General features: G+C 44.9%; 1 long non-coding RNA gene across 1 annotated transcript; it reads right to left on the reverse strand.

The window, feature by feature from the left end:
* Positions 1-624: 624 nt before the first annotated feature.
* Positions 625-10,209, reverse strand: LOC111139880. The gene is made up of 3 exons (XR_002640118.1): positions 9,640-10,209; positions 8,769-8,864; positions 625-2,330 (listed from the first exon to the last, which is right to left on the reverse strand). It is a non-coding gene; the product is annotated as an uncharacterized LOC111139880 (long non-coding RNA).
* Between the last annotated feature and the right edge of the window lie 207 nt (positions 10,210-10,416).

Below are 10,416 nucleotides of genomic sequence, written 5' to 3' on the forward strand. Positions count from 1 at the left end.
AGCGGAGCCACCTGCAGCGGACCCGCCATTGCACCTGAGACGCCAGCGGTCCGGACGCCAGCTGACCCAGCACGCCGGCGGTCCCAGCACACCAGCAGCAGTCCATGACGCCAGCGGTCCAGACGCCGGCGGTCCTGACGCCAGCGGTCCCGACACCAGCGGCCCCGCTGACACACAGCGGGGAACGGCCTGACGCCGGCAACCTCGCTGCCAACGGCCTCGCTGCCAGGAGCGGCCTTGATACCCTGAGCCGCAGCCTCGCTGGAGCTGCGCCATTCCGGGGAGCGGCTTCATCTGGAAAGAGGCTTCCTCGGTGAGCAGCCCTGCGGGAGGCAGCATCATCAGGAAAGAGGCTTCCTCCAGAGCGGCCTCTTTTTGTGAGCAGCCTTTCCAGGGAGCAGCCCTGAGGAGCGACCTCATCAGCTGCGGCCTCGTCCTGGGAGTGGCCTCGTCCAGAGCGGCCTCATCTACAGAAAGGCCTTATCCAGAGCAACCAGGTTGGGAGCGGACTTGCCAGGGTCATCGTCGTCACCTTTTCGTAAGAGACAGCCCTGACCGGTCAGTTTGATTTTTGATGCTTGGCGTGAAATAAAGCTTTGTTTGATTTTTGCTTTAATCAGTCTCGTTCTTTGATCACGGACCCTAACAGTTGTTCAAGGGCCAACTGTATTCTAGGCATTTTCCATGTTTCTACACAGTGTTCATAATTACAGTTTATAATGAATTCCTGAAACAAATTAGAAGCAGCCCAATTTTCTAGCATTGGGGGAACAAGGAAGCAACTAATGGCACTCTGGCTCTTTGGGACAGTACATCAGTCATTCAGCCAAATATCCTCAACCTGTTTTGACTTCTGAGCAATAGCCCTTCCCACACTGGGTAATCACATTAGTTAGTATTACTAAAGAGACTTTTGATCTCACTAATTAAAAAATTTTTCCTAGGTATCAAATGCCACGTAGGTTCAACCCTTCTCTGGGAATGCACCAAAAAACCCACAAAATTTAAATGTATGTGTACAGTTTTTATATATTAAAATGAAATATGTATTTTTTTCTCCCTCGTATGAGTTTTTTAGTGCCCAATAAAATCAGAACCTTGATTAAAAGCCTGCCTGCATGGATGACATTTATATGGTTTCTCTCCAGTGTGCATTCTCTTATGTTGAGTGAAGGATAAATGAAAACTGAAAGTTTTCCCACATCTGTTACATTTATATGACTTCTCACCAGTATGGATTCTCTTGTAAACCGTAAGGTGAGAGCTGTGACCAAAGGCTTTTCCGCATTCATCACATTCGTTTCTCTCCACAGTTTCTCTCCAGTGTGCGTCCTTTCACGTTGTGTATCGAAGGAGCAGTCGCTAAGGGCTTTCCCACATTCGTTACATTTATAGAGTTTTTCTCCAGTATGTGTTCTTATGCACACTGACATTAGACCGTCCACTGAAGGATTTTCCACAGTCATCACATTTATACGGTTTCTCTCCAGTATGAATTTTCCGGTGTACATTAAGGTGAGAATTTTGGCTAAAAGACTTTCCACATTTATTACACTCATAAGGTTTCTCACCAGTGTGAGTTCTCCGGTGTAAAATGAGGTGTAGGCTCTGCCAGAAAGACTTCCCACATTCATTACATCCATAGGCTTTCTCTCTACCGTGATTTCTCAGATGGTAAGAAAGAGATGAAAGTTTCTTAAAGGCTTTCCCACATTCATTACATTAATAGGATTTCTCCTTAGTAGGAGTTCTCATGACCTGAGAAAGGGGTGAGCTATAGATAAAAAAATCTCCACTTTCTTTAAATCCATAGAATTTCTCTCCTATGTTAATTATCTCATGTGTAGAGAGGAATAAGCTCTGGCTGGTATCTTTACCATGCTCATTCAACTTTGACAGGTTTCCCAAAGGTTTTCCACACGGACTGCCTTTACAAGGTTTCTTCCCCACCAAGATTTCCTGATGATTTTTTAAAATAAAATTATGCTGTACGCTTTGAGTTGAGTCAATTTGATAGAAATACTCTTTAACAAGAAATCTCCGTGAAGAAAAAGTCTGAATTGAAGCTGCATTTTCCCACAATTGCAGCATTTCCCCAGTCCCCAACCCGGGTCTCACTACTTGCCCTTGTTTATGTCCCGTCAGCCCGGAAATGGCACTGTGTGTCTTCTGCTTCTCCGACTCGTCCCCAGGTTCCCAGCTATCTGCTGTGGTAGAACACCAGCAACCATCCACTACAGGCTTCGTCAGGTTCATGCTGCTGGGTAACTCCTTCCCAGCAAAGGCCTCTGTTGGTGGCAACTCTTGGCTTCTAGGTCTCTTCTTCCTTTCTAGAAGGAAATTAAAAATAATTTGGGTGCTTAGAAGAAAACTCCTAGAGTGAGAATGTTGAGATAAAAGCCACAAGATGTGCACAGGGGGAGTAGATGTTTTACAGTACCAACCAAAAAAAAGGTGAACTCTGAGAAGAAAAGCCACGGAAGGTACACACAGAACACAAAGAACCCACAGGAAGACTGACCAACCTAACAGTCAGCACAAAAGGCAGAGGGGATACCGTTACGAGACAGGTCACAGAATAGGCAGACACCCCCAGACGTGAGATGCTCAGAATCACCGCCCTTTGCTTATGCTTGGACATCCCAGAATCTGACCCATTTCTCCACCTAACGTCTTTTCTGCCTGTAGTCGATAACAAATAAATCTTCCCAGCAAACCAGTTTCATGATGGTAAGAACATGTCTTTAGATCCAGTCTTCCAAAGCACCCAGAAGCAGGGTCAGACTACCTTAGTTCTCCTCAACCCTTATCCTTCTGCGTTTTAGTTCTCCCTTAACACGACCATTTCCACCAATAGCACAGAGTCCCTCTGCCTGAGGACCTTTCTTGGGTCTCCAAAGTCTTCAGTGTCAGCAACCCGCCCCTTTCATCATTCAGCTCTCAAGTCCCAGGTAACCTCCTCTGAGAGACCCTGCCCAACCTCCCGGCCTGCCTGGGTTCCTCGTCACTTTCCACCACATTGTCCTGTTTTACTTCCCGCATACACTGCTCAGCATTAGTCAACATCCCTTTGTTCTTTTCGTTCTTTATTGTCTGCCCCCCCGCCAGACACCATATACTAGCGGCTTTCGGCTCCACGGTGGGGGGAACCTTGTCCATCCTGTTCCCACTGTGTCTCCAGTACCCAAATAACACAGGGAATTAGAGAGCTCCACAGGCATATGGATTAACACAGAGTGGTCCGCACACTAGGCAGAGGCAACTCACCTAGAGCACCAGGGATGCTTGGGACATGTCTGCGAGGTGGCCTGACAGGGCACCTCCTTGTGCTCAGCAGCCTGACTCCCAGTGGCGGGGAGGCCTTGTGTTTCTGACGTGGGAGGAGGCTGTGGAGCTGAATGCGAGGAGGGCTTTGCAAGGTCACGCAGAGCAAAGAGGGGGCTGGAAACCTGCAGAGGGTTTCTCCTGGAGTCCTTAACTGGACTCCAACTGCAAGTGCACAGAAGGCTAAGACCTGACAAAGAACAGCTGTTACAGGGCTGAGCAGAGGTTTCAGAAGTTACCAAGTGTTGGGGGACACTGGCTCTGACCCGGTGAGCACCCGAGGCATTCTGGTGAAACTGTAGAAAGTTGTACCTTAGAAGGAAACAGCCTCAAGGATAAGAACTACATCCAAGAGCTAAAGCAAAACCAAAGTTATGTTACTTTAATAAATCCTAAACCTGAGCCTCATCAGGATTAGGATGATTTCAGTAATTTAACTGCCTCCAGAAAAAAAGAACAACGGTGTCACGGTCGGCGCGACAATCGACCAGGGTCGAGAGGGTAAGAGGATGCTGAAAAGAAATTAAGAGACAAAGAGATGGGGGCAGGAGGAGCACCAAGGAGGATGTCCAATAGTGCTGATTTTATTCAAGGCTGTGAGGCATTATATAACTAACAGAAACAATCATAAGAAAAGTATCTATTTTTAGCTGATTACTAAAGAGTTTGCAACATGCACAGAAAATCCTTCAAGCTTTCCCATTATCTATTTTCTAAACATCAATAGCAGATCTTCTAGCGCCAGATGTACTGACTGCAAGGCCACTCAAGACATAGTTTGTGTAAGCACAGCACAGTCTTACAGTGGTGTAGTCTATAGCCCGTGCAAGGACAGCAAGGACCAGCCAAGAATTTCTGACCCCGGCCAAATTGTCTCTATCTGACTAGCAAACGTGTGGGAAGTCACGTAGGCGAGCGCACAACACATAGCACAAACCCTTTCTCAGTGCTACTCAACTTTATTGACCTAAGCCTTTTGTTCGGCTATTTAGTCTTTAAAGGAGGCACAAGTCAGGGCCTGGTTTGGTTTTTGTCTCAAGCCTTACCGTGGCCTCCCACACAACGGACAATTCTGGTAGAAGACAAGACTCCATCATCTCTCCAATGCATCGTGTGCAGCATTCAGTATACAGAAATTGACTAGACATGTAAAGAATCAGGAAAATGTGACTCATCACCAAGAAAAAAAAAGTCAATAGAGGCAGATATACCAAACATTAGAAGTAGCAGGAAAAAAATGAAAAATAACTATTATAGCTCTTTCTCTTCAACTTGGTGGCTGAGCAGCAAACACAGAGATGATCCTCATGAAGACCCTGACAAGCAAGACCATTACCCTCATGGGAGCCCAGTGACACCATTGAGAATGTCAAAGCCAAGACAATGAGGGTTCCCACTTGAAGCCACTTGAAGATCAATGTCTGTGCTGGGGGAGGACGGCTGCACTCTCTCAGACTACAATATCCAGAAGAGCCCCTGCATTTGGTGCTTGGCCTGGAGGTATGTCCCCTAGCCTTCCTTCTGCCAGTTCGCCCGGAAATTCAACTGCAACGAGCGTTGTGATCCCAGACGTGTGGCCGCACCAACCATCCACACCCCAAGAAGAATGTCAATAAAGCCCCTCCATCAGCTCTTCCTTTCCCCACAGGGTGGCCTCCTGCCCGAGCCCCATGGCCCTGGGGCCTCAATAAAGTTTCACTTACACTGACTGGGGAAAAAACCGAACCTATTATAAACATAACAGAATTTCATGGGAAATTTTCAAATGAAAATTCCATTCTGGAATTAAATAAAAATGTAGTATCTGAAGTAAACCTGAGAAGACTTCATAGCAGACTAGACACAACAGAAGAAAGAATCTGTGAATTCAAAGGCAGGTAAGTGGAAATTTTATGATGACACAAAAGGAGAGAAAATAATATAAAAACAGAACACTTGACAAAAGGATTAATGTGTAGTTGGAGTTACAAGAAAGACTGAAGCAGCAGAGGAAACATTTGAAAAGATAAGAAAAGAGAGTTGATCTAGACTGATCAAAGGTACCATCCTAGGTGTTTAGTGTTCAAGGGCAATAACCTGCAGAGGAAATCGTATGATTCTGACATTTGATATCAAACCTTTCAGCACTTCATTACGCACCTCAATGTTACAAATGAAGCTAGTAAAACCATTCTAAATGACAGTCTCCGGGGGAAGACAGACATGAGACTAAAATTCCCACTTCTAAAATGCAACTTTTTACTGGGTACATAGTAAAGACTCACCCAAAAAAAGGTGAAAGTTCACAGGCAGTGTGGGCTTAAAGCACCATACCCAGAAATGTAGAACTAAACCATCAGTTCTTTCTGATTTCATTCATCTGTTCCCTGTAAACCCTCTCCTCTCTCTGAAGAACAGTTGGTAAACTGTGCCTACCTTTCCAGAGAACTGAGACAGACACAAGGGGGAGCCTCATCCAGGCCAAAATGACAGAATTCCAAAAGCCAAGACTTTAAAGGGATGACAGGTCTCTATGAAACACCACATCCAACAGTAACAGAATACATACATACCCACCTACCCACCCAAATAGACCATATACTGTATCGTAAAAACATTTCTCAATAAATTTAAAAGGACTGAATTCATACAGAGTATGTTCTTCAACCACAATGAAAATAATCTAGCCATCAATAACAGTAATCCCCTCACACTTGGAAATTGAACAATGTACTTCACGAATCAAAGAAGAAATCACTTTTGTATGTTGTATTTTCATTACCATTTAGTTCAAGACATTTGGAAAACAAAAAATAATGAACTGAACAATAATGAAAATACAGGGGCCCCTGGATGGCTCAGTGGGTTAAAGCCTCTGCCTTCGGCTCAGGTCATGGTCCCAGGGTCCTGGGATCGAGCCCCGCATCGGGCTCCCTGCTCGGCGGGGAGCCTGCTTCCTCCTCTCTCTCTCTGCCTGCCTCTCTGCCTACTTGTGATCTCTGTCTGTCAAATAAATAAACAAAATTTAAAAAAAAAAAAATGAAAATACAACATGTAGGGCGCCTGGGTGGCTCAGTGGGTTAAAGCCTCTGCCTTCGGCTCAGGTCATGATCTCAGGGTCCTGGGATCGAGCCCCGCATTGGGCTCTCTGCTCAGCAGGGAGCCTGCTTCCTCCTCTCTCTCTGCCTGCCTCTCTGCCTACTTGTTATTTCTGTCAAATAAATAAAATCTTTAAAAAAAAAAGAAAGAAAGAAAATACAACATGTGAAAACGTGCAGGATGCAGTTGAAATTAAGATTTAAAGGAACATGTATAACTATAAATGCAAACATTAGAAAGAGAAAGCATTAAAATTAATGAACTAAGCTTCTGCCCCAAAAAAGCCAGAAAAAAGGAAACCAAATTAAACCAAAACAACGAAAGGGAATAATAGAAAGCAGAAATCAATGGAACAGAGAAAAAAAAATTCAACCATGTCTATAGATGCATATACAGCATTTGATAACACCCATTCATGATAAAAAAAAAAAAAAAAAAGTCCTCAGGAAACCAGGAATAGTACTTTCTCAATTTGATAAAGGGTTTCAGATAATATTTAATGGTAAAATATTTAATGCTATTCCGTAACATCAGGAGCAAGGCAAAGATGTTCATTCTTACCACTTTTATTTAACATTGTACTTGATATCTATGGTGACAGGTATGAGAAGAATGGTTGCCACACTGGGGGAGTCCGAAGTGGAAAAGGACATTAGGAAATGTATGGGAATGGAAATATGCTATGTGTGGACTGGAGTATAGGTCACACAAATATACATCTGCAAAACTTTATTGGACTGTAGTCTTAGGAACAGCATATCTCACTGTATGTTAATTACACATCAATTTTTTTTAAAAAGTACTATAGAGGTCTTGGCTGGTATAATAATACGGTAAACGAAAAAGCGTAAAGTATCAAAAGGAAGAAGCAAAGCAATCCTTATTTGAAAACAACATGACTGGGTAAAAATCTAAAGACATTGAAAATAAATTACTAGAACAATTAAGCGATTTTAGCAAGTTCACACAGGATAGAATATCAGTTAAGAGGAAATTATATTTATATACACTAGCAACAAACAATAAGATAATGAAATTACAAATAATATTTACAATAGCATAAAAAATGCCAAATTTCTAGGAATAAAATTAGTAAAAGATGTGCATGACCCATATGCTTAAAAACTGAAAAATATTGCTGCAAGAATTACCTAAATATACCATAAGCAAAATTAGAAGGCTAGACATGTTAAGATATAAAGTCTTCCTAAACTGATTCTTTTTTTTTTTTTTTTTTTTTAAGATTTTATTTCTTTGACAGAGAAGGGGAGAGAGAGAGCGAGCACACAAGCAGGGGCAATGGGGGAGGGAGAAGCAGGCTCCCTGCTAAGCAGGGAGCCCAGTGTGGGGCTTGATGGGATCATGACCTGAGCCAAAGGCCGAAGGCAAACGCTTAACTGACTGAGCCACCCAGGCGCCCCCCCCAAACTGATTCTAAGGCACTACCAATCAAAACTGTTAATCTATCACCCAACAACTCCACTCCTAGACATTTACTCAAGAGAATAAAAACACAAGTCCACTGGAAACATTGCACAAGAATGTTAGCACCATTATTCATAATAGCCCCAAACTAGAGACAATCCAAATGTTCATTATCAAGAGAATGGGTAAATTGTAAGTGATTAAGAAATAAAATGTCCCTAAATACTAAAAAGTAAAAAGTAAAGAAATAAAAATGCATATAAAATCACAGATGAATCTCAAAAATCTTAGGGTAATAAGCCATACGCAAAAGAAATAATATATAATTCGCTTTATATGAAGTTCTAGAAAAGGTAAAAATAACCTATGGTGGAAAAAAAAATCTCAATAGTGGTTGCCTTTCGGAAATGGAAAGAGGTAACAAAGGAACTTCGTGAAGTAATGAAAATATCGAGCCCCATTTAGATGAGAATTACATATGTGCGTACATTTATCAAAATGTTTCAATTGTACATGTAAACTTTGTGCATTTTGGAAGTACCATGGGCAAAAAAATAAAAAAGCCCATTGTCTTCAAAGTAACAAAAATAAGAAGGCGGTTGACTTCTCAACAGAAACCATGGAGTCCAGAAGACAACTGCATGGTGTCTTCAAAGTGCTGAGAAAAAGAAAAAAAAAAAACAAAAAACCCAAAAACCTGACAACCTAAAATTCTCTGTTTACAGTATCTTTCCAAAATGAAGATGAAATAAAGGCATTTTCAGGCAAACACAAAATGAAGGCATTTTGTCACTCTGAAAGAAATGATAAAGGGAACTCGAAGCAAAAGGAAAATGATCCCAGATGGAATTATGGAAATGAAAAGGTAATGAAAAGCAGTAGAGAAGGAAGATATGAAGGAACATATAAACACTGACTGTAAAGATCCTTTCCCATCTCACCTAGGCGGGAATCCTGGGAGAGCCCTCTGTCCATCATGCATTGCTCTATTCCAAATTCTAGGTGGGCAACAGTATCTGGCTTGAGGTTCCAAGGTCCTGGGCAAATGAATGATCAAGCTGTGAGGTTCTGGTTCTTTTCATATACATTTTGGGACAACGTTTTGTTTTATTTGTTTTTAAGTAAGCTCAATGTCCAATATGGGGCATGAACTCACAACCCCAAGATCAAGAGTCACATGCTCTACAAAATGAACCAGGCAGCCGCTTCAGGCTGAGGTTTGATGAGGACAAATCCCCCGGTGACTCCACACTCCCAACTAAATCAAACCCACTCTGCCAAGACCCCACGCAAATAGAAGTGGACATGGGGAACAGCCTCACCCACAGTGACCAGGTGTCTTAAGGTCCCCAGCATCACGTTATGGTACAGGGTCGGCTGGGCAGGGCCCAGCAGGCCTCATTCCTCCTGGGAGAAGTCGACCGTCACATCATGGAAAGTAACCTGCCCTTGAAATGTCACCCACATGCCTGCTGAGCCAGGACCCTTACCCCTGCAAAGCTCCCAGAAAAGCAGGGACGGCTACGTGTGAATGCGAATGCACCAGGTGTACAGGGAGATGTTCTAAAAGCTGTCTGGCTCCTGAGGGATACACCTGAGCCTTCGCGGGGGGCATCAGGGCTCCGCATCAGCCATTTCAGAGGTGAGCTGCCATTACACTAAAATGTTCACCCCTACACAGCTCCCCCATTTCTTGATCAACTTGGGATCTTCCACAAAACCAAAAGAACGCTTCCCTTGACGACCCCCCTTTTTTATACCACCAGGTGCATGAAAACGATAACGTTAATATTTGCCGACAATAACGTTAACCTTTGCCAGGGATCCTCATCCCACGCCGGGCGCGGTACTTCAGCGAGCACTTCACCTAACGGAAATTTTCTTACGCCTCACAACGGTCTCGGGAAGCAGTTCCCACTTCTTGGGGGGGGTTGTTTTTCCAAAAGAGGAGGCTGAACTCAGTTAACAGCGCAGGAATTACGGTTATGGCGGCTTCACAAACACGAACTGAGCGACGCTTCGTCTTTCCGACCGTCATTCCAGACGATGGGAAGACAGAACTGCTCGTCCCTTACGTGCGCGGTAGCTGAAGCCACCGGGAATCCGGGTGTGCAACTTTCTCGCCGGGAGGTTTCGTCTCGACCTCTACTGGTTGGGGGACATCGCGCTACATGCAAGGGCTGCAGGATTACGAGGTCTTCTGCCGCGCCTGGCCACAGCGACGGGCTAGGGCACCGACTCCCAACCGAGACTCGGGAGCAGGGTGCACACCTGACCCGGGAAGGGAGGGCGCGCGGCCACTCACCCGAGGGCGGGCTGCCAGGCGCCCCGCGGCCGTCGCCTCTTCCGACTCCGAGATCCTCTAGGCGCCACCTGCAGTACCACCCGCTCCCTCCAGCGCCCACCGGCTCGCGGATCCGGACAGACCGCCCAGGACGGCCCCACACCACGGAACAGACCCGAGGCCCGCGGCCAGCGTAGCCTCTCCACTCTACGGCGGCACCGGGGGCAAAGCGTAACTACCAGGACCAGAAAACCCCGCGCTGTGGCCCCTGACCAATGGGAGAGCGCGGCCGGGGACTCCGGAGA

This window comes from Enhydra lutris, unplaced genomic scaffold (genome assembly GCF_002288905.1).
Source record: "Enhydra lutris kenyoni isolate GAN:26980312 unplaced genomic scaffold, ASM228890v2 scaffoldscaffold122, whole genome shotgun sequence".
In the NCBI taxonomy this organism is placed as follows: Eukaryota; Metazoa; Chordata; class Mammalia; order Carnivora; family Mustelidae; genus Enhydra; species Enhydra lutris.